The sequence below is a fragment of the Schistocerca americana genome, chromosome 5 (assembly GCF_021461395.2).
Source record: "Schistocerca americana isolate TAMUIC-IGC-003095 chromosome 5, iqSchAmer2.1, whole genome shotgun sequence".
Lineage (NCBI taxonomy): Eukaryota > Metazoa > Arthropoda > Insecta > Orthoptera > Acrididae > Schistocerca > Schistocerca americana.
In genome coordinates this window covers 78,788,486-78,811,212 of record NC_060123.1, presented here as the reverse complement: position 1 = coordinate 78,811,212, position 22,727 = coordinate 78,788,486, and the positions used below count along the sequence as shown (strand labels likewise).

Sequence of the window (22,727 nt, the reverse complement as noted above, 5' to 3'; positions counted from 1 at the left end):
AAGTAATGCGGTGTGCCAGAACTGCAGAACAGGCAGTTAATCAGATTATCAGGGAACTACAAACCAAAGTAGAAGTCTTAGATAGGGAAGCAGTAATGATAGAATGGTTGCAGTCTGTATTAGATAGTGTTTGGGAAGCATGAGGGAAAGTAACAGAACTGCAGGAGCCTATGCAGCAGGCTCTAAGAGGTCAGCTAGGGCAAAGCTTGTTGTCACCAGAGTTGTATTTAGAAGATATGAGGAAGATATAGAGGGAAATACTGTGAGCGCTGGGGTTGGTTTTAGAACCTAAATACACAAATTTACCTTTTTATTTCAAGGCAGTCACAGTATCAGTGAGAACTGATGAAATGAAAGTTTCCATTTCTGTAATTATAGCAGTAGCAGGGAAATGAGCATTTTACAAGTGCTACATAGTTAATGCGTATCTTGTCAAGTGGGGGATATTTAAGAAATTTGTAAGAGTAAAAACACAGTGACTATTATTAACTGCAAAATACAAGGGAAGATATGTGGAAATGGAGGAAGCAGTTACAGAAATGCTACTGAAGGGAAATCACAATCTGTCCATGTATGGTAATAAGAGAGAGGTGAGATTTGTGTGCAGTGAAATTGCTAATGGGACAAATGGAGGGAAGAGAATGCAATAAAGAAGTGATCGAGCTGGAGCTGTACTTTCAGCAGGTTGAAGTGCCATGGTTGAACTCCACCTTTGACAAGATAGTAGTAATAGCGTGTTGTTTCAAGCATGGGAAGCTCACGTCAGCAATGAGGCTAGATTTAAACGGGAGTGGTTGGTCATTAAATGCAACAGTATGTGAGACAAGGGGGCCTACTTTCCATCTGCCCACTACAATTTCAGGGATAACTCACCTGAATATTTCGCAACCAAATTTGTATTGGTCAGAGGAACCCATGGAAGTGCTACCTGCTGCAAATCTAACCATGTTAAATCAAACTCTAGGGATGGAATTAATGCAGTCTGTAAACATGCTTCTGAACTAGCAGGAGGGACGAGTCTCCCTGGAAACATTATTGCAGCATACAAAATTTATATCAGGAGCATCAGTACCGGAAAGACACAACGTTGACTACTGCCATACCAACCACTGTGGCAACACTTGTTCTGCTGAGCATAGTCCTTGTTTTGATTCATAGGAGACAAAGCACAAGACTGAATTTGGACCCAGCTGTCATTCAGATTCCAGTGGATTGGATACCCAGAGTATAAAAGCAAAAGAAGGGGCTAGTATTAAGGACAATTGATTCATTTTAGCTTGTAAGTTTGGGGTAAAAGGAAATTATTGTGCAAGAAGCCTAGTAATAAAATAAGTTTCATGGTGTTTGAGTTAAGGAGCAGGGCAAGGAGCCCTGTAGAAATATGTAACATTAAATGATAGGGTTATGGAAACCAAGTACTAGAATAATTCTTAAGAAGTGAAACAGGAACTCTAATGTAAAGGATAATCTAGTTTGCTCGACTCAAAGGATGGGGCCTTGATAAAAAGGAGGGCAATGTAGCGTATTGACTGTATTTGGTCAGAAAGTATGCCAGAGAGGAAGTGAGTTGCAACAGAGACAGACAAAGGTTGTCATGCGTTATGAAGCAAAACAAAGCCTACAAGCACTGCGAAGCAGAACCAGCTTATCGGGGTACGGCAACAGCCAACATAGCAATACGCTAGCAGAAGGATGGAAACCTTTCCTCACTTGCCACCACGGAAGTGTTCCAAGTATGTGTCTTAAGCCGGGGTCCGCTGTTTGTCTACGGGACAAGGCAGCCTGCCCTGAGCCAGGAGAGAGCTGCCGCCGGGGCAGAGAGCCGCCCGCTCGCTGGGGGGAGGTCACGACCGCCTCCGTAGTATTGTCGAGTGCGCTGCCACTCATCTGGTCGCAGGCGGAGATGTCACTGACAGGGGCGTTCGAGTATGCTCGGTTTACACTAGCAAGTTATTGCAGCAATTTACTTGCGCGGAGGAACTTGCCGCGCAATTTGCGAGTGTAAACATATCGCCAAGTCGACTTGCGACTGTAGCAATTTATTGCCGAAGTGACTTGCTGCACGTTTTTCGCTTCCAGTCTGAACACCACGTAAGAAGTATCTGCAAGTAACTTGCAGCTTTTAGGATTTATTTCTATTTCCTGCAAGTAGGAAGCGCAAGTTATGGTAATTATGTCGTCTGCATAACACTCGTATTTGACATTTTACTTAATGCGGTGACTTAATTTTATGTAACCATCTTACGTATTATATATGCAAACAAATTTCAGAAATGGAGGAGAAACGGGAATGGATGAAGCAGGATACGTTCATTTTATTGAAGCTGTGGAGAGCTACCCCAAAATACAGAACGTGCATAACCGAGACTTCAAGGATAAAGTGAAGAAGATGAGCGCATTAAATGAAATCTCGTCGATATTCGACACATCTATAAAAGAAGTACAAAGAAAGTAGCATAACTTGAAGACACAACCACTTTGCCACCTGCATCCACTCACTTGTTGTTTTAGGAGTCTAGAAAAAGACGATGTGTAATTATTACATGTTCTATTTACTTAGCTTGTCACTTTCCATTTCATGAGCATTTAAAAAAAAAAACATTTTTATAAGCATATCATTCTGTAAAATGCAGTTTATTTCAATAAAAATTTAATTTCATTGTTGTGTTTTCACATACCTTCAAATAATTTTCCCTTTTCAAGGCGTTAAAAATGGCTCTACGTACATCGGGTACGATCAGAGAAATCGTGCTGACGGGAGTATGGAACAAGTACATTAGGGACTTGTATGAGTCTCCTACAAAGAAAAGATTTCAAAATTCAAACTTTTTTTGGTTATATGTTTCACATAAATAAATGAAATGCCTATTTTATTCGTAGCTCACCGGTAGCTATAAATCATAGAGTGACTAGCAAACGTTCCTTTGCTGAAATAGCAGTACCGAAGTTTGTGTCTCGTTTTGATATGGTGCTATTAACATCAACAAATACTCCAGATCATTTGAGGGCATTCTGCAAAAGTTTTCAAAAGTATCCATGCTCTCGATACTAAGTTCTTGCAAAAGGTTATTACAGGCACCATTTTGCGATTTTCTCATTATCTACTCTCTAACCCAAATACTTCTCTTTTTCTTTTTCACGTTTTGCATTACAATTACAAGAGCTGCAGCATACCTCACCCGCCTACTTCTCATTTTACACTTCGGCTGACACTCGTAGTGGTACTGAAAGCGTACGTAAACAGTATCAGCAAGTTGTTGATGCAAGTTTCTTGCCAAAGAACTTGCGGAAGAATCTTGCTTAGTTCTTGCGCTGCTGTGTAAACACAGCTGCAAGCAGCTAGCAATAACTTCTGCAAGCGACTTGCTAGTGTAAACCCAGCTTAACGCCAAGCTCGGCCCCGCTCTTTCCGCTGTCACCAATGCCTGACGTCTATTGTTTTGAAGAGAGGCAAATGGACGCCTTCACCAAACTGTTCCTGACATACTACGGCTAAGGGCTGGAATAAGGAAGCCAGTTAAACAAAGGTACTGTCGTTTTGACGTCTCCTTTGACTCTCTGTGGGGTGACAATCTATTGGTCATCTAACAATATGTATCACTGAATGTACCTTCAAAATGAGGTTAGGTTACATTGTATGACACACAGTTCAGGAGAGATGATGGTCATGAATATTGAGATGCGCGAAAAACTAGCTTTTGCCTAAAAGCTAAATAGCTTGTAAGACAGGATTTCATAAACTAAGTCTATTTAAAAACTTCAGAAACCATCATGACCAACAATAGTTTGACAATAATGGCGAAATGCCTGACAATTACCTTATAAGTAGCAATAATGGCTGAGTACCAGATTAACATATTCTTTCAGTTTCAAAGTTGCATTAACATTTAATAACCACAGCATATTTATGGATTACACGTGGAGAATAATAATTATTATTTGGAGGATAAGGAGGCTTTTATAACTGACAAGCAAAACATGGGATTTTTGCAAACTCGGACTAACGTTCACGAGCCTAACCCTGGTACTGCGCTTCACGCTATGCTTGCGAATTTCTCCTTGAATTCCATCTTCAAGCGTAGTTAAGCCATCTAAATCTCATCTGGCCATATAAATGAAATCATTCCTTGAGTGTGGTAAGATCTGCTATCACCGACATGAGGGCAGCGTGACACGTCTTCCGTCTCGAAGAATCAACCAACACTACTAAAATTTTACTCTCGGAGACTGACCTCGTCTCACAACAATGCTTAGAATCGCGATCCCGTGTTTCGCCCTCAGATTGTTACTATAGAAATCTGAGTGCTTATTTATTTCCGTAGAGAACTGCAGAATCTTATACAATGCAAAGAATAGCCTTAAGTTGTCTATATTGTTTCCGAAACTCAATCTAATCAATATTTAATCAATGTAATGGAGAGTTCTGACACGCTCCTTAGAATGTAATTAAAGAGGAACTTGAGAATGGCTTTCTCACGGGCATATAGTCCCATTATTCCGTGGGCTAAAGTTACTGGTTCAGATGGCTCTGAGAACCATGGGACTTAACTTCGGAGGTCAGCAGTGCCCTAGAACTTAGAACTAGACTATATTTCACTCACTGTTCGTAATGAGAGCACTTAGCGACTTGCAACAAGCAAACGTTTCCTAAATTTTCTCTCACCTGCACAGTTATATAAGTCAAATTTTTAACATACAACTCATTTCTAAAGTAACCGGTAAACCCCCATTTATTTGAAGAATCGAATTCCTGTCTAGAAACAGCTTGATAAGTCTGATTTACAAATGAGTTAACGTGTTAAATATTTGACATTAAGTATGCTGTAGCTAGAAAAAGTATAGGAAACGTTTGACGTTGTGCTTAAAGTTTGTTGTAAGTCACTAAGTGCTCTTATTATTAAACACTGGATAAACATAGTCTGCGTAATTTGCGCCCCATTTTACGTGGAACCTAGTTTTTCACTATCTAAATTTTTATAATGTCATATCTCCTGAACTGTGAGCTGTAAAATCGGATCATTGTGCAGGCACACCCAGTGGTATATGTGGATACTGTCTGCAACCTGTGTCGCGGATAGAATGGTTCAAATGGCTCTGAGACCTATGGGACTTAACTTTTTAGGTCATCAGTCCCCTAGAACTTAGAACTACTTAAACTTAACTAACCTAAGGACATCACACACATCCATGCCCGAGGCAGGATTCGAACCTGCGACCGTAGCGGTCGCGCGGTTCCAGACCGAAGCGCCTGGAACCACTCGGCCACTGCGGCCGGCGTCGCGGATAGAGTTGCTACCGTAGTAAAGAAGTAAAACAGCACGCATAATACTGCCGTTTTACTGCACGAACAATCGAAATGTAGTGAGCGATAAACTTTGTTTCTGTTCATCAGTTTCTGGGTGTGTCAGCGAGAGATAGTTTCGAAAATTTTTGCAATTATGTGTAAAGTTTGTTGGAAGTGGCTAAGTGCTCTCATTCTGAGATACTGGATGAATTAAGTCCTGGCATTCGCGCGCCGTCAGTTTGGGTTGCCTCGATACAAACCACAGTTTCCAGCTGTAAAACTTGTCTTCTTGTGTCAGAGTTTTAACGCAATATTACACCACTTAATAAGTAGATTACGACAGCATTTAAAATACTTTAATCAGGCCAGTAATTACGCGAAATACTGAAAATCAAATTTTTGTTGCCCCTGGAAGCTGAAATTAGTCAACCTGCAAATGGTCCTGGGTACCGTGCCCCGGGTTCCGCGATTGTCGGTTAGTAACAAAGACCAGACGTTTGAAGCTGTATTTTGCACTAGAGTTCGACTCTATAAAGAATCTGTGGTTTTCTGGTTTGTTTCAAAATGATGACAAAAGGCGGATTAGAAACCAAAAAAAAAGCAAAAAATGAGTCATGAAGTGACGCACTTTCTATATGGTTTAATGCAGAGAGGGAGAGTGCTATACTGACTTCAGGCCCAATACTGTAGGAAAAAGTGGTAACTTTAAACAAGAAGTTTTCTAATGGTGGACCCAACTTGACAACAAACAGGACTGCTTTCAAAGGTGTGAAGGCTGATACAAAATGCGGCGGATGTCAGTAACTGGTGGAAACCTTTCACAGCATACTGTGGCTGAGCAAAATTTTATAAATGAATTCAAAATCTAACTGTCCTAGCCAAGTTGACCTCAGATTAAAGTTTCGGAATTTTTGAATTATTCAGATATTCCATAATCCGGATGACCTATGGTTCTATTTAGTCCAAACAAACGTATTTCCGCTGTACGCGAGACTGCTCGCTTCCTCCCAGTGGTTGCGTCGCAGCATTATGCGTGATAAACTTAGTCCGCAGCTCGTGGTCGTGCGGTAGCGTTCTCGCTTCCCACGCCCGGGTTCGATTCCCGGCGGGGTCAGGGATTTTCTCTGCCTCGTGATGACTGGGTGTTGTGTGCTGTCCTTAGGTTAGTTAGGTTTAAGTAGTTCTAGGGGACTGATGACCTTAGCTGTTGAGTCCCATAGTGCTCAGAGCCATTTGAACCATGATAAACTTATTTCCTGTTGGTCAATCATTTTGCCCCCTTTGGTACCACTCACACGCTGATGTTGCGCTCTTTGACGTCGATGAGACATACTGGCCGTTGCTTTGCCATTTTCACTTTGTCTGGTTGCTCATCATTGGCTGAGTTGGCTTCAGCCGACTCTCGGTGAAGAATATTACATGAACCACAATTTTTAAATAGAGGTTCATAGTCAATACTCCTTTAGTTGATCACTAATATCTTAACTCGTTCCCTGATGACAACGTTCCCTTGGGTTTGTTAATGTGAATTTTGAGGCTTCTGTACCAATATTGCCCACGACTGGTAGAATCGCTTAATACCTTGTGTACATTCTGAACACAACCAGCTACACTTCTGGAACATTGTGCACAAATGATTCATCTAGGGGATCTCTACAGCTTTCAGTGCTCGATGTCTTTAGTTATTCCAATCTGATATGTTCACCACATTCGATGATCTTACACTCCCATACGAGTCATACAAGTGTTTTACAAACATTTCTCTTACTGACGAATTGCCATTTCTCATTGACCCACCAACGAAGCGCAGCCTTACCCGCGACTGAAACTACTGAATTTGTTCCAATCAAACGCGTTCTGTCTTGCATTTATTACTCACTAATCGTTTATTCAAGGAAGGAATACGTTTTAAGGTCCCATAATTGGCATGTCTTTACAGTCTCATGTATTTCCAAATACTTTCACAACTTCTCGAATGTCTAGAATTTTGTCGAGACCTAGCAACCTTATCGTTATATGTTTTTGTCGGATAGCACATCATCGTAGACAGAGAACAACAGTTATTCTCTGTTTTCCTGTTGCAGAGCATAAAGCATGTGACCTTTCCCAGTCATTGAGATTACATTTCAACTCCTGATATCTACGATGAACAAGAGGAAAAAATTCCCTCACAAATTCCATGCACAATTAGGTATGGACGGGCCCAACCGCACTAGCAAAATAAATGAATTACGTTTTCAATAATAAATCAACAAGAAATGAAACCATAGTATGTAATACTATTATTCAAATGGTTTATTCATTGCAGATATGGACAATCCTTGAAAACTATGGCATGCTTTGTGGGCAGCAAAGCATCCAGATATGTATCTCCCCTCCTTCCCCCCATGAGAACAATACAAAAAAGAGAACAAATAACCTGCACTGAAGCTGCAATACCGCATATGCTCATTTATAACGGAAATATAACTCTCACAACAACACTACATAAGGATTAATACAGGAGTGACCGTGCTCGATTGTTATCTGCATCCATTGTCTACGCAGAGTATTGTGAAACTCATTTAAAGTTCGTGGAAAGGGAACAAAGGCAATCACTCGTTCGTCGTTAGTATGCCCGCGTGTATTCCATAACACTGCTGCCCTCTTTATTCCTCGAATAGTGTACTCCCACCAGTCCTGAACGGCTACACGTGAGGCTATTATTACGGCTGACATGAGAAGAATTACACCTATTTCACTGTAAGGGATTTAAACCAATGGGCGCCAGTCGTTTCGGAAAGTTAAACTCCTTTCTTGAATCGTCGTGCGCGTTGAGAATCGCAGTGATGGCATGCTAACGTCATAAGCCAATACCTGGAAGATTATGAGGTTACTTGAGAAAACATATATAGCAGCGATAGTGCTTTTATTCCTGATGGAAGGGATGGAGGTCTTCCTCGGAAATTTAAGTGATAAATCGCTATTGTGGTGACTAACACTGAGAGACTTTTTACTGTAAGAAAGGAGACTGCAGCAGCAGACAGGCCCGGATCTAGGGGTGGGGGGCAAACCGGGGTATCTGCCCCGGGCGGCAATTTCAGGGGGTGCCAAATTCATATCCTCAGAAAAGAGAGAGAGAGAGAGAAACAACCTTCATCCACAAAGCGCCTAGCATCCTGCGCACGTTGGACTATCGATTATTCTTATGATTTTGAAACGTATCCTTGTGGTTTTTGAACACATTTTAAGTTGATTTCTGAATGAATCATAAGTTGATTTTTGAATGCGTGCATAGTGTACGTGATGCCCCTGCCAGGGGAAAGGGGACAGGGCTACATAAGCTGAGCCGAATAAACCCGACCGGGTGAATGCCAATCGCTGTTTGTTTATGTGATTGATAGGGTATGCGAATGATCAGTGTTATTATAATTATTAGCGAAATCCATAGATTCAGACTACCTGTATGGAAATAACCGACTAACAAGAATAACAGGTGAGAAAGATTACATATTATCTTTTCGGTGTATCCAAGCAAATGAAATTTTGACAGAAAATTTTTGCCAGATCGCTGCACTATTAAGGTACAGTTCTACAATCCCGGTTAGCATAGCAGCCGCTGAAGTTCTAGTCTCTAAATAGTGCGGAAAACGCGTTGCACGAACACGTAATAACGCCTAACCGAAATTTTGACAATAGCAGAATAGTTACAGAATTAGTGATGACAAGATTTATTGTTAGAACGAGGAAGGAGGAGAAACGTGGACATCACGCAAATTATATGGGAGAATATGACGGTTCCAAATTTATATAAAAATTTCGTACTATGACTTTTCGATCTCATATGTTTCATATATGAATGAAACGCGAAACTATTTCCTAACGTAAAACTTTTGACTTGCAATAGGCCCAATAGGTATTTGATAATGGTAATTTGTGAATTATATTCCGTCGTGTTATTTACGTAAATGAGGTAGATGAAAAATGACCAAAACAGTCTCGCTTATTTGGCGTGTGTTACGACTGCCGGAATATTAGAAAGGCCCATTTCGTTTTATCTATCAGACAGTGACAAAATAGACATAATCAGATCGAGAAACCACACCAGTCTAGGGTGCTATTCGTATTAACACTTTTTCAGTATTAGGCAACGACATTTTGATTTTACATGTAACAAAACGTTTGACGAACTTTGGTGAGGTAACAGATTCTTTCGCAGAAAAGAAAGCACGCCGTATAAAGCTGTAGCAAGTTTAGAGAGAAAAAAATAGTGGGACCTAAGGATTAAAGAAATGTGTACTGTCTTGCTTCTCTCTTGTCTTTACTGGTTTTATGTTTCCTGTATTTAATTTTATGTCACACAAAACAGAGCGTTTTAGCTAACAGGCAGTAAAGAGTGCAGATTTTCTGAAGAGTTCTTATTCTGTCGGTCACAAAAAATTCCACCCAGTATTAAATGTGAGTTCTTTTTTGAGGGAGGTAGGATGTCAAACCGGCCGACTGGGAACAGCAGAGGCAACACAGGACTTCCATTACAAAATATACACGTTTGAATTCCCCAGAGCGAAATACCGTGACGTGCAGTAAAAGAATGCTGTGTGGAGAGGCGTGGCACTGTACTTTGGCACACTTCAGACCAAAAAACGTATCTTACATTTCCTCGAACGTATATATTTTATGTATCAAACTCTTCAGAGATGTACGCTGCAAAATGAACATATTTTTGAAAAATTGCTTTTTCTTTAAATTTTTGACGTCCTGTCTCAAGCGCTCGTGGGGCGGGGGGTGACACTAACAAGGTTTTTTCGCGGTTTGGAAATATCGTAGATCCGGGGCTGGCAACAGATATCGCATTCCCAAGTATTGAAAAGCAGCCGACGTACGCGGCTCGGAATGCATGCAGTGACAAGTATAACATGAGGTATTCTAGGCCTTACACTGAATTTCTAGGCAGCGGTGTTTGGCTCCCGGTTTAGTAAGTTGGTTTGTACAATGGTCGAAATGGCTAGCAGCTGAGTCGTGACAATGGAGTGTAGAAAACTCGGAACGAAGTGAGATAGCAGAAGTTTCAGTGTCAGACTCAGGTGTTCATTTGGTTGTGCAAGAACTTCCAGTTAACACAATATGTCTGTCGAATCTCCGTGGAGTTGCAGTGTGTAACATCAACCACTAATGAAAGATCCATTCCCCGAGTATGTAGTACGTTTTCCCTTTTCTTTTACATTTGTTTACTGCCAACTCCAGAATATGAACGACTTACATCACCCCGGATACTTGTACTATATGCTAGAACAGGAGATTCAAAGTCAATTTCGTGTTACCCTTTTAATAACGCCATGTTTACGTGAATGATACACTGTGATTCTTTTTTCAACAGGTCTTGAGGTGTGGAAATGGATTAGAGAATAAAAATATTGGGTGCTATATAAAAAAGACGTAGGCCTACTGCTGGTCGAAATGGAAAAACAGGTTTCGTGATGTGATCATCTCCCTGCCTGGTTCGTAAAGATTGTGAATATTCCAGCTAATTAATTCTGTTGTTATTTAATGTATCTTTACTAGTGAACTATAGACGATGATTTTTTTCTGTTTCATGAGCGGTGCAGAAAGGAGCTGGCGACAGTAGGAGTCTTCGGCCTCCCAGTCAGCCATTGCAGCCACTGCACGTGTTCGCCTCATGTTCGACGGCCACAGGGACGGAACAATTTGCCGGGGGCGTCAAATTCTCGCTGTGCTGATTTTTCAGAAATAAATAATGATATAATAAATTATAAATTTGCTTTGTATAGGATCAGTCTGTTTGAGTCTGTATCACGAACTGTAACTGTAGTCGGATTACATGTATGCTGTATTCACATGCTTTATGATATCTCGTTGAAGCTACGTTACAATCATCTGTACAAGAAGATAAAAATAAAATGCTGTGAAGTGTTTTAAAATTTATCTTAAGATTTTGAGTTGTATTTTTTAGAAGTGTGTGGATCTGAACTTCCTGAAAGAGTATAAGTAACTTCAATCTTCAATATATGAATGAAAAGTTAAGTGTAATTTCAAGCAGTTGATAGCAAAAGTTCTCTCAAATATTTCACGGAAGTTTTAGAAAACTAGGGTAACGGAGAGTGATTTAGCGTGAATTAACTTAAACTAGTATGAAGAGCCGAATTTTTAACTAGTCAACTAAGCTTCAGTTGTGCACTTATTTAAATATATCGAGGTGAATAAATGTCTTTTGGAACAGAGTTTAATATGCCGTGCGAGGTCCAAACATACGACTAAGAGAAGCAACCATACTGAATTACCGATCAACTTGGAGACCTCTGGTGAATTTATCTTTGTGGTACCCATATATTATTAACTGCCCCCGATTAAACTGCGAAGCACCAAGAACTTGATTACATTGTTGAATATCTTCTGGCGCAGGTAACTTATGATCTATGTAGATATACGGGGCGTGTATTACGAAAGCTGATCACACTATACGAATCTGTACTAGTGATCTCATAACGCAATTATCCTAACGAGGATTGCACTGTTCATATTTTCGTAACGAACAAAGTTACAAGAAAGGCAGACATGCTGTTTGAAGCCCTCCTGGTAGCTAAATGTTGTTTGCGTGACACATGCTTTTTATTTTGCTGCTGCCCAAAAAGTTATTTCGGACAGTCATGATAAGAGGACATCCTGCATACACAATATTCAAAATAAATTCGAAGTAATTTCGATGGAAAATGGAATGAATTTTAAATTAGTCATTTAATGTTAAATCCATTATATTTTCGGATAAAAACAGGAATTTTCGGTAAAAATATGAACTAAAATTGTAAATCAAATCTCTAAGTTATTAGTATTGTAACACTCATAATGTAAACATTAAAGGCTTCCGCGGCAGGTGTCAAGATGGTTAAAACTTTTCTGGGTGTCGTACCGCGCCATTGTACAAAATACTTTAAAATGTTGTTGTTGTTGTGGTCTTCAGTCCTGAGATCGGTTTGATGCAGCTCTCCATGCTACTCTATCCTGTGCAAGCCTCTTCATCTCCCAGTACCTACTGCAGCCTACATCTTTCTGAATCTGCTTAATGTATTCATCTCTTGGTCTCCCTCTACGATTTTTACCCTCCACGCTGCCCTCCAGTACTAAATTGGTGATCCCTTGATGCCTGAGAACATGTCCTACCAACCGATCCCTTCTTCTAGTCAAGTTGTGCCACAAACTCCTCTTCTCCCCAATTCTATTCAATACCTCCTCATTAGTTATGTGATCTACCCATCTAATCTTCAGAATTTTTCTGTAGCACCACATTTCGAAAGCTTCTATTCTCTTCTTGTCTAAACTATTTATCGTCCATGTTTCACTTCCATACATGGCTACACTCCATACAAATGCTTTCAAAAACTACTTCCTGACACTTGAATCTATACTCGATGTTAACAAATTTCTCTTCTTCAGAAACGCTTTCCTTGCCATTGCCAGCCTACATTTTATATCCTCTCTACTTCGACCATCATTAGTTATTTTGCTCCCCAAATAGCAAAACTCCTTTACTACTTTAAGTGTCTCATTTCCTAATCTAATTCCCGCAGCATCGCCCGACTTAATTCGACTACATTCCATTATCCTCGTTTTGCTTTTGTTGATGTTCATCTTATACCCTCCTTTCAAGACACTGTCCATTCCGTTCAACTGCTCTTCCAAGTCCTTTGCTGTCTCTGACAGAATTACAATGTCATCGGCGAACCTCAAAGTTAACTTTAAAATATAAACCATTAAACAGACGTTTCGGCCGCATTATAAAGACCATCCTCAGGGCAAGCTCTTGCCCTGAGGAAGGCACTGCAATACGGCCAAAACGCCTGTTTAGATTTCTAAGTGTTTTATACAATGTCGCCGTACAACACCCCGAAAAATTTTAATCATTAAATGAACAATTTCTTAGAAAAATGTAAAAACAGGACGAAAATCTTCCATCTCATTAGCATTAGCGGAAAAGAGCAAAGTAATACCTATTGTGTTCGATTTTTAAATACCATTCCAAGAAACCAAACAAAAATGAGAGTTGCACAAGTACTACAGTTATTATGTAACAATTCCATGGAAATGATCCTGCAGTGTAAATATTCAATGTGGAAGAATAAATAGGAAAATGGTTCAAATGGCTCGGAGCACTATGGGAGGTCATCAGGCCCCTAGAACTTAGAAACCTAACTAACCTAAGGACATGACAAACATCCATGCCCGAGGCAGGATTCGAACCTGCGACCGTAGCGGTCGCGCGGTTCCAGACTGAAGCACCTAGAACAGCTCGGCCACACCGCCCGGCCGAATAAATAGCAATTAAGCCGATAAGTTGCAGGTAAAGACCTTACTTGGGTGAAAAAAATCCTACTGCAGGTGTTTAATCCTTTTTAAAGTTACTTAAACTTGAATTAACGACAAGAAATGAGTTATACAGCGAATAGAATGACAGCAAGTACGTGATTTCGGTAGTCTCAATGGCGACTCATAAGTAGGTTGTGCCGCGCCGATTTGACAATACACAGAAACCTTAGTTGCGAAGCATTGGTTCGCTGGAGCGTAGACTCGGCACAGAAGGATGCAAATGGGGAGTGAAAGAGATATAAAAGCATTTGTAAAAGTTAATCACTATCCGTTAACCGATGAAAACATTGTCGCACTTCCTTACAGATGTTTGATTTAGTATAACGACGCTTCTGCTGACACTTGGCGTGAGCAATGAGATCTATTTGTGTACGTTTATGACAACGTTTAAACAATTTCTGAATGTGAAATATGCGATTGAGGCCAAAGATATATGGCACGTATTTACATTAAGTCACGCTGTATGCACAAAATGTTAAAATTCTCTCGTAAACACGTATATCGTGCCGCTTTCAAATTTTCACATAGACACTGTGAAGAGAAACACAAACAGGAAGGCAAGCAGAGAGAATGGGATGGAGAGAGTGTGAGGGTATGAGGTACAGAGGGGGGGGGGGGGGGGGATGGAGAGAGGTGGGAGTGAGAGAGAGAGAGAGAGTGAGTGAGTGAGAGAGTGTAGCCTGTGAACCTTGACACCCAACCGCAGCGTAAGTACAGTCTCCTTGTCCTCGTTGGGTGGCTGTTTTTTCTCATCTTTGCGCAACCTGGCCGTAAAGTAGCACGGCCAGGCGCCAAACAGAATGAAGTACAGTACATCTCATGTGCTGTCTGCGGTCGGGGCGGGGTATTTCGCTGGTTTTTCTTGCGTTTCACCGGCGAAATTGCGTGATACCATTATCCTCCACAACTGCTGTTAATTTGGAATCGAGATCACGGCCGGAAGCTGTATCTGTCCTTAATAATAAAGCAGTGGCGAGGCGTGAGGTATTCGTAACTGTAATCGCTTTTAAAAAATTGTTAAAAATAACAGTACTGTGGTTCTAATTATTATAATTATTATTGTCATTGTTATTTTTATGATGTTTTTGTTTACGATTATCCAAGTCACAGTATTGTTGTGTAATTATTGTATACGATTATTCATTACTGTCGCTTCACGCCCGAATATTACACCAAATAATGCCGTGTGTTGTCAATTAAAGCACAAGGCCAAACCTTCTAAAGTTTATGAGCGATACCGGATACTCGGAAAATACCAGTCATTGTATCTACTTGAACAAGGATGACATTAAAAGTTTTAGTACTCAAAATTTTATTTATATTTAAGATCAGTCGAAAACTCCAGTCACGGAGTCGTAGAATGATGCTTGTTGTTCCACGGTTTTGAGCAGTCGTTTTTGGTTCAAATGGGTCTGAGCACTATGGGACTTAACATCTGAGGTCATAAGTCCCCTAGAACTTAGAACTGCTTAAACCTAACTAACCTAAGGACATCACACACATCCATGCCCGAGGCAGGATTCGAACCTGCGACCGCAGCGGTCACGCGGCTCCAGACTGAAGCGCCTAGAACCGCACGGCCACACCGGCCGGCCAGTCGTTTTTCAACGGACAACAAAGCAAGGTGAGAAAATCTGGTTTGCGGATGCTTATTACGAAGATAAGTTTTGATTCTATTCAACGCCGGAAATGATCTTTCTGTCGAAGCTCTGGCTGCAGGAACGATTAAAATTAATTTCATTTGTTTTGATGCTTCGGGTACTAATACATTGAGATCATAGGAGGTGAGATACTGACTTTCTCTAGATACGAAATACGAAGGCAACAGTACGATTTTTGTCTCTTTTCAACCACATAGCCATTTGTAAGAGGAGTGCCAAGATTCTTGAAAATGTCTGACATAATTTTTAGTTACTGTATTTGAATGCATAAGATTTGGTGTAGGCTGTCCCTCTTTGATCAAGTTACTTTTCCTCACCAAACTAAGTCCTCCAAATGAATGTGTCCACAGACTTCCCAGCACACATTTACAATCTGATATGTCTGTATCTTTTGCGGTGCCCGCTACTTCGTCCATATTGCTTCAGCAACTCAACATCACACTTACCCAGAAACTAATCTAAAATCATTAAAAATGTACCTGTTCACTGAAACTAAAGTGAATAAATAATAATAAGTACTAGAACACTATGAAACGTTAAAACATGTACCTTGATTTATAACTGAACACTTTGAGCCCTTTAGCGAGCGAAAGAATAAAACGCGTCTCTTTAGCACGGCTAGTGAATCGTAGATGCTACACGATTATCAACTGCCTTCAACAACTGTACTGCCTTCGTTCTCTTTCTAGAGCTGAAGCGAGAGAGGGGATGGACCTTGCAGTGGGATGCGCCCTTTCCATTAATCGCTGTTGCTGGTAAGTTACAGGAGCGTAGCATGTAGCCGACCAGTCTCTATGGCCTTCCAAAGTGGCGTATGTGAAACTTACGAACGTTAACGTCTTAGATGTCCCTGGGTTAAATCTGCATTTTGAAAGTATGAAGCATGCACGCAACTGAAACTATAGATAAAATATACGATGATGAGCCGAAACATGACCACTGCCCATGTCGAGGTTGTATGCTGTCTGGTGGTGCTAGGGGCACGTGACGCGATAACAGAAGTATATGAGCGGAGAAGAGACGAATGGGGAATCTTTCTAGGGACGATAAGTGGCGCAAACGCGGAAATCCGCCCACTTAGGCGAGTTTGACAAAGGCCAAGTCATTGCGGCCCACTGCCTGGGAGCGAGCGTCTCGGAAACGGCGAAGCTGGTCGGCTGTTCGCGTGCTACTGTCGTCAGCATCCGTGGAAAGTCGTTGAAAAATGCTGAAATCAAGAGTAGGAAACAAGAAGTTGGAGGCCCACACCTCATCAAAGAACTCAAGGATCGGAGGCTGCCCCCGCTCTCTAAGGCAGGATAGGCGGAGATTTGTGGCAGATATGACGTCAGAGTACAGTGCTGGCGCAGGCACAGGTGTTTTGGAGCTCACCTCCCAGCGCACAGTGTTGAACGCGGTGTTCCGCAGTAGAGGATGCCTACGTGTTCCCCGATGTTGGACCGCGTATCAGTGGAATCTTGTTGTCCTTTCGGATGAATCCCGATTATTGTTAAACCAGGTCGATGGTCGTTCTGCAAATACGCGGTCATCCAGGCGAACGGATGCTCGAAACATGCAGCACGCCTCGGACGAAGGCAAGTGGGAGCTGCAGAACGTTATGGGGGACATTCAACTGGGCTTCCGTAATACTTGTGGTAGTAATCGAAGGCGCCACGACAGCTGTGGACTACGTGAACATTATTGGGAACCACCGGTTACCCCTTAAGCTTGATGTCTTCCCAAACAACGATGGCATCACCCAGCAGGATAAATGTCCGTGTTACGAGGCCAGAATCGTACTGCAATGGTTTGAAGTGCGTGACAGTGAACTCACGTTGATGTCTTGGCCATCAAATTCGGCTCAACCGCAAGTGCTGAAACTCAACTGGGACGCTATGGGGCGCCAGCTGCGCGCCCACAAACCAACCGCCCGTGAGTTACGGGAAGTGTGTGGCCTGCGCGTAGCCATCTGGTGCCACAAACCACTGGAAACCTGTCAAGTACTTGTCAAGTCCATGGCACGCAGAATCACTGCTGAATTGCGTTCCAGAGGTGGAAAAACGCGCTTTTTAGTAGGTGGTCATAATGTTTTGGCTCATCAGTGTATACCAAGAATGTTTAAATGTAAAGAAAAGCGTATTATCAGTAACTGTAGTCGGCGATTACAGCAGTTACTAGCGCGCCTCCCCCCTGTAATACTGTCATTACCCTGGTCGTAACTGTGGTTTCCGATGTTCCGGCTCTTAACAAAAATTCGCTGCAAGGAGGGAGGGGGTGAAGAAGAGAGAGAGAGAGAGGGGGGGGGGGGGAGGGGGAAGTAGTGCAGGGATCCAGGGAGGAATAGAAAACTCTGCACGAAAGCCTTGACAGTGCCGTGTTTATAACTTTTACTGTGCGAGTATTTCGTCGTACACACATGAGCAATTAGTTACTGCTGCTGTGTCTGTAAGGCAGTAAATGCTCTCGACATCACACCGAACGGAGTAGTTCAGTATCACACGTAACCAGAGTGTCACCTGATCTTGTGCTTGCCCTAGGTGTGACAGTCGATATTAACGCATATGGTGACGGTCGGATCGTGGATGATGATGGTGATGTTGGTTTATGGGACGCTCAACAACGTGGTTATCAGCGCCCGTACAGATTCCAATCCTTCTATTTCCAGTCTCGCCACTACCCGAATGATAACGTGGACAACAGAGACACTCAGTTCCCGGGCGGAGAAAATCCCCGACCCCGCCAGGAATCGAACCCGGGACCCCGTGATCCAGAGGCACTAATGCTAGCCGCTAGACCACGAGCTGCGTGCCCGGATCGTGGATGCTCGATGTTGTGACTTGGCCAGACAGCCAAGCCACTAGGAGAGGAAGCCGAAAGTCACGCGTTTAAGCTCACGCAGGCTGGCGTGAGGTCTGGAACAGTTAAAGGATTTGAGTCTAGCAAATAAAGTACGTAGCTGTTGGAATACTTAACTTTAATCCATAATTGGTGAACATCGGTCTGACTGTACAGGCATCACAAGATTAACAGCAAATGATAATGGCGCCTTACTAGGTCGTAGCAAATGACGTAGCTGAAGGCTATACTAACTATCGTCTCGGCAAATGAGAGCGTAATTTGTCGGTGAACCATATCTAGTAAAGTCGTCTGTACAACTGGGGCGATTGCTAGGACGTCTCTCTAGACCTGCCGTGTGGGGGCGCTCGGTCTGCAATCACTGACAGTGGCGACACGCGGGTCCGACGTATACTAAGGGACCGCGGCCGATTTAAAGGCTACCACCTAGCAAGTGTGGTGTCTGGCGGTGACACCACACTCGACGCGTGGCGTGTACTGTGAGTACCACGACTGGGGGAAGAAAAATGCCGCTTTAAGAGTTAGCTGCCGAAGGCTACAATTTGTTGCCTCTAGGGGTTACTGTCGATTATAGCGTGTTATAACAACGGATAAATGGGCAGCAGAAAATCTCTCACCAGTTCGACACTGGACAACAACAACTGGTTAGCAGCTATTGCATCCAAAACCATCTTCACCTCCAGAAAATCCAGCACACCTGTCAGGCTGTAGCAATGTATTTCATTGTATTTACAGACTTGGCAGGCAGAGTATCTCGCAGCAGCGTTTCCTAAAACGATTAAGGTGAACGTGGGCGCGGTTCTATCGAAGAAATAAACAATTCCATTAAAATAACAAAAAGTCTGTTACCGAGTTCCGTGTCTAATGACGTCTTCGGCAAGTGTTACCTTTCTTACTTTTCTCGTGTGATGCCTGGTGGGAAAAAAGTATACTGACTGATGAGCCGAAACATTATGACCGCTGCCCACGGCGAGATACAATGTCACCGCGTCGCGTTGCGGCTACGTGACGCGGTAAGTAAGGTACATAAGGGGAGTTAGCGGCTAATGGGGAGTCATTCTAGAGACGATATGAGAAGCACATGGGGAAATCCGCTGACACAGCGACAGTGACAAGCGGCGCTTTGGAACGACCTCCTCGGTAACAGCGAAGCTCGTCGGCTGTTCACGTGCTGCTGTCCTGAACACGTAGGGAAAGTGGTTGATCGATAGAGAAACCACGACTACGTCACAAGGTGTTCCACGCCCTCGACTCATTATCGAACATGGGAGATTGGAAACTTGCCCGCTACGTAAAGCAGGATAAGTGGCTATCTGTAGCAGATCGGACGGCATAGTAAAATGCTAGTATTTGTACAACTATTTCCGGAGTACACCCTTCAGGTCACATTTTTGAATACGGGGAACCTTAGCAAATAGCACCTACGTGTTCCCATCTTCACGCCACGGCACTGCCAATTACGATTTCAGTTGGGCGTGGGATCATCGAGACTGGAGCGTGGATTAGTGGAAACGTGTCGCCAGGTCGGATGGGTCTCGTCTCTTGTTACAGTACATCGATGGCCGTGTCCGGATACTCCATCATCCAGTTGCACAGCGCCGCGGGCTCAAGACTTCTGGGGAAGTACGAAGTTTAGCAGACATTCGCCTGGGATTTCGTGGGGACCTGTGGTAATCGAAGGCACCATGGGAGTTAAGCACAGAGAGGGGGTTAAAACTTTGTTGTAGTTTCACTACTTTCACGAAAAAGCCTATAATGCTACTGTACTGGTGAGTTTGTCTCTTCCATTAGTCAACAGTGGTCTTTGCTGCTAAACTTCCCACTTGCGGTCTCACTCTACACTGAGGTGACACAAGTCAATGGATACGTGTGGGACCCCATTTTGCCCGGTGTAGTGCAGCAACTCGACGTGGGACGGACTCAACAAATCGCTGGAAATCCCCTGCAGAAATATTGACCCATATAGCCGTCCATAATTGTGAAAGTGTTGCCGGTGCAGGATTTTGTGCATGAACTGACCTCTCGATTATGTCCCATAAATGTTCGGTGGGATATACGTCGGACGATGTTGATGACCAAATAATTCGCTCGAATTGTCCAGACTGTTCTTCAGACCAATCGCGAACATGTGGCCGAGGGACATGGCGCATTATCATCAAAATCCCATTGGTGTTTGGGAACATGAAGTCCATGGACGGCTGCAGATGGCCTCCAGGTAGTTCAGTTAGACCAGAGCACCCGGTCCATTCCTTGAAACCACAGCCCACAGCATTACTGAGCCACCACCAGCTTGCACAGTGCCTTATTGACAACATGGGTCCATGGCTTCGTGGGTCTGCACCACACTAGAACCCTACCATCAACTCTTGCCAACTGAAATCGGGTCTCATCTGACCAGGCCACGGTTTTCCAGTCGTCTAGGGTCCAATCAATATGGCGGCGAGCCCAGGAGAGACACTGCAGGCGATTTTGTGTTGTTAGCAAAAGGCACTCGCGTCGTTCGTCTGCTGCCAAATTTCGTCGCACCGTCGTAACTAATACGTTCGTCATATGTCCCACACTGATTTCTGTAGTTATTTCACGCAGTGTTGCTCGTCTGTTAGCACTGACAACTCAACGCGAACGCCTCTGCTCTCAGTCGTTTAGTACAAGCCGTCGGCCACTGCGTTGTCCATGGAGAGAGGTAATGCCTGATATTTGGTGTTCTCGGCACACTCTTGACACTGTGGTCTCGGAATATCGAATTCCATAACGATTTTCGAAATGTAATGTCTCATGTGTCTAAGTCCAACAACCATTCCGCGTTCATAGTCTGTTAATTCCTGTCGTTCGGCCATAACCACGTTAGAAGCCTTTTCACCTGATTCATCTGACAAGTGGAGGCCGCCAATTGTGAAATTCAGATTCGATTCATACTGCGCATAATAAAAGCTCATGGCCAGAGGTGTAATGTGGCAAAGCACCAAGATGCACTTCTCAGCCGTTGTCGAGAAAATCGACAGTTAAAAAAACCGTTGCGGTGAAATACTCTCTACGATTAATAATTTTCTATAGCGTCGTGGCGCAGCGGTAAGCGCTCGGGTTCGTAATGCGAAGGTCGCCGGATCGAATCTCGCTCCGTGCAACATTCTTTTTATTATTAGTTTTTGGTAATTCAAATAAATATATATATATATATATATATATATATATATAAAAACTATTAATGAATTGCTTATGCATGTTGGTGAAGGCGGATCGCTCTCCAATTGTACCGCCTCCATTTTTTCGGTTTGTTTAACAGGGTGTACCAAAGCTCTCACGTCCGGACTGATTTTCGACAATGTTATAAGTTGCGCTAGGGACCGCATCTACCTTCTTTCGAAGTTAGCAGGCAACTACGCTGTTATGCGGCGGCTCGTTTCGGCCCATTCAACATCTGTCCTTCAAGTGTAACGAGCAGGTAACGGAGTTTATATTTGATACATGCCACAGCAAATTTGTATTCGTGGGGTTTCTATTCTAATTCGAACGTTTGACTTACGCTATACGTATTCGTTTCGGAATATCGTTTCTACGTCTTCCGTTAACTAAACGTGGTTAACATTATGAAGACAATTAATAACATTTGTGAAATACAACTTTGTTTGCGGAAAACATAATGATGTTCGAAGTCGCCAGTTTTTCCACGACAAACGACTTTCAACAACTTATTATATGCATAATTGTTGCAACTGATTGCCGGGAATATATATATATATATATATATATATATATATATATATATATATATATATATGTGTGTGTGTGTGTGTGTGTACACACATTTGAATTACAAAAAACAAATACTAAAAAGAAAAAAAGAGGGTCCATGGCGCGATATTCGATCCGGCGGCCTTCGAATTACGAACCCGAGCGCTTACCGCTGCGCCACGACGCTGTAGAAAACTATTAATCGTAGACAGTATTTCACCGCAACGGTTTATTTTAACTGTCGATTTTCTCGACAACGGCTGAGAAGTGCATCTTGGTGCCTTGCCACATTACATCTCTGGCCATGAGCTTTTATTATGCACAGTATGAATCGAATCTGAATTTCACAATTGGCGGCCTCCCCTTGTGAGTACAAATGACAGCTCCGCTAATGCCCTGCCCTTTTATACCTTATGTATGCAACACTACCGCCATCTGTATATGTCCATATCCCTATCCCGACTTCCGTAACCCCAGTGTAAGCAGCAAACATGGAAACCTTAGGATAAAATTGATAGGCGTTACAACTTTCCTTTTCCGTCTGATGATCTCTTAATAACATATATCAGCACCTGCGAGTAACAGCGAAACTCACTTTAAAACTATTTTATAATGTCTATTTAATTTATGCAGCATTACATAAAGAACTGATTGAGAACGGTTGTGTTCTAGGACGTAACAGACAGCGTTACTCGAGTCTCGAACAGCATGCAAATCGTGAGCGAGTGCCAATGAACGTCATTGCATCAGTGATCGGCACGTGGCAGCAGCGCCGCGCTAGCCACGACCTCGAACTAATCACACAGCTGGCGAACGTCCAGGTGTGGTGAGGCTGTGGCGTCCAACACCTTGCCGCC

The 22,727-nt window shown here is 42.7% G+C and overlaps 1 protein-coding gene and 1 long non-coding RNA gene across 2 annotated transcripts in view; one reads left to right on the top strand and one right to left on the bottom strand.

The window, feature by feature from the left end:
- LOC124615987 (ejaculatory bulb-specific protein 3-like) overlaps positions 1-22,727 on the bottom strand; it is a 53,373-nt gene that overhangs the window by 25,934 nt on the left and 4,712 nt on the right. The window lies entirely within an intron of this gene.
- Positions 10,656-11,212, top strand: LOC124615988. Its single transcript, XR_006979834.1, has 2 exons — positions 10,656-10,761; positions 10,870-11,212. It is a non-coding gene; the product is annotated as an uncharacterized LOC124615988 (long non-coding RNA).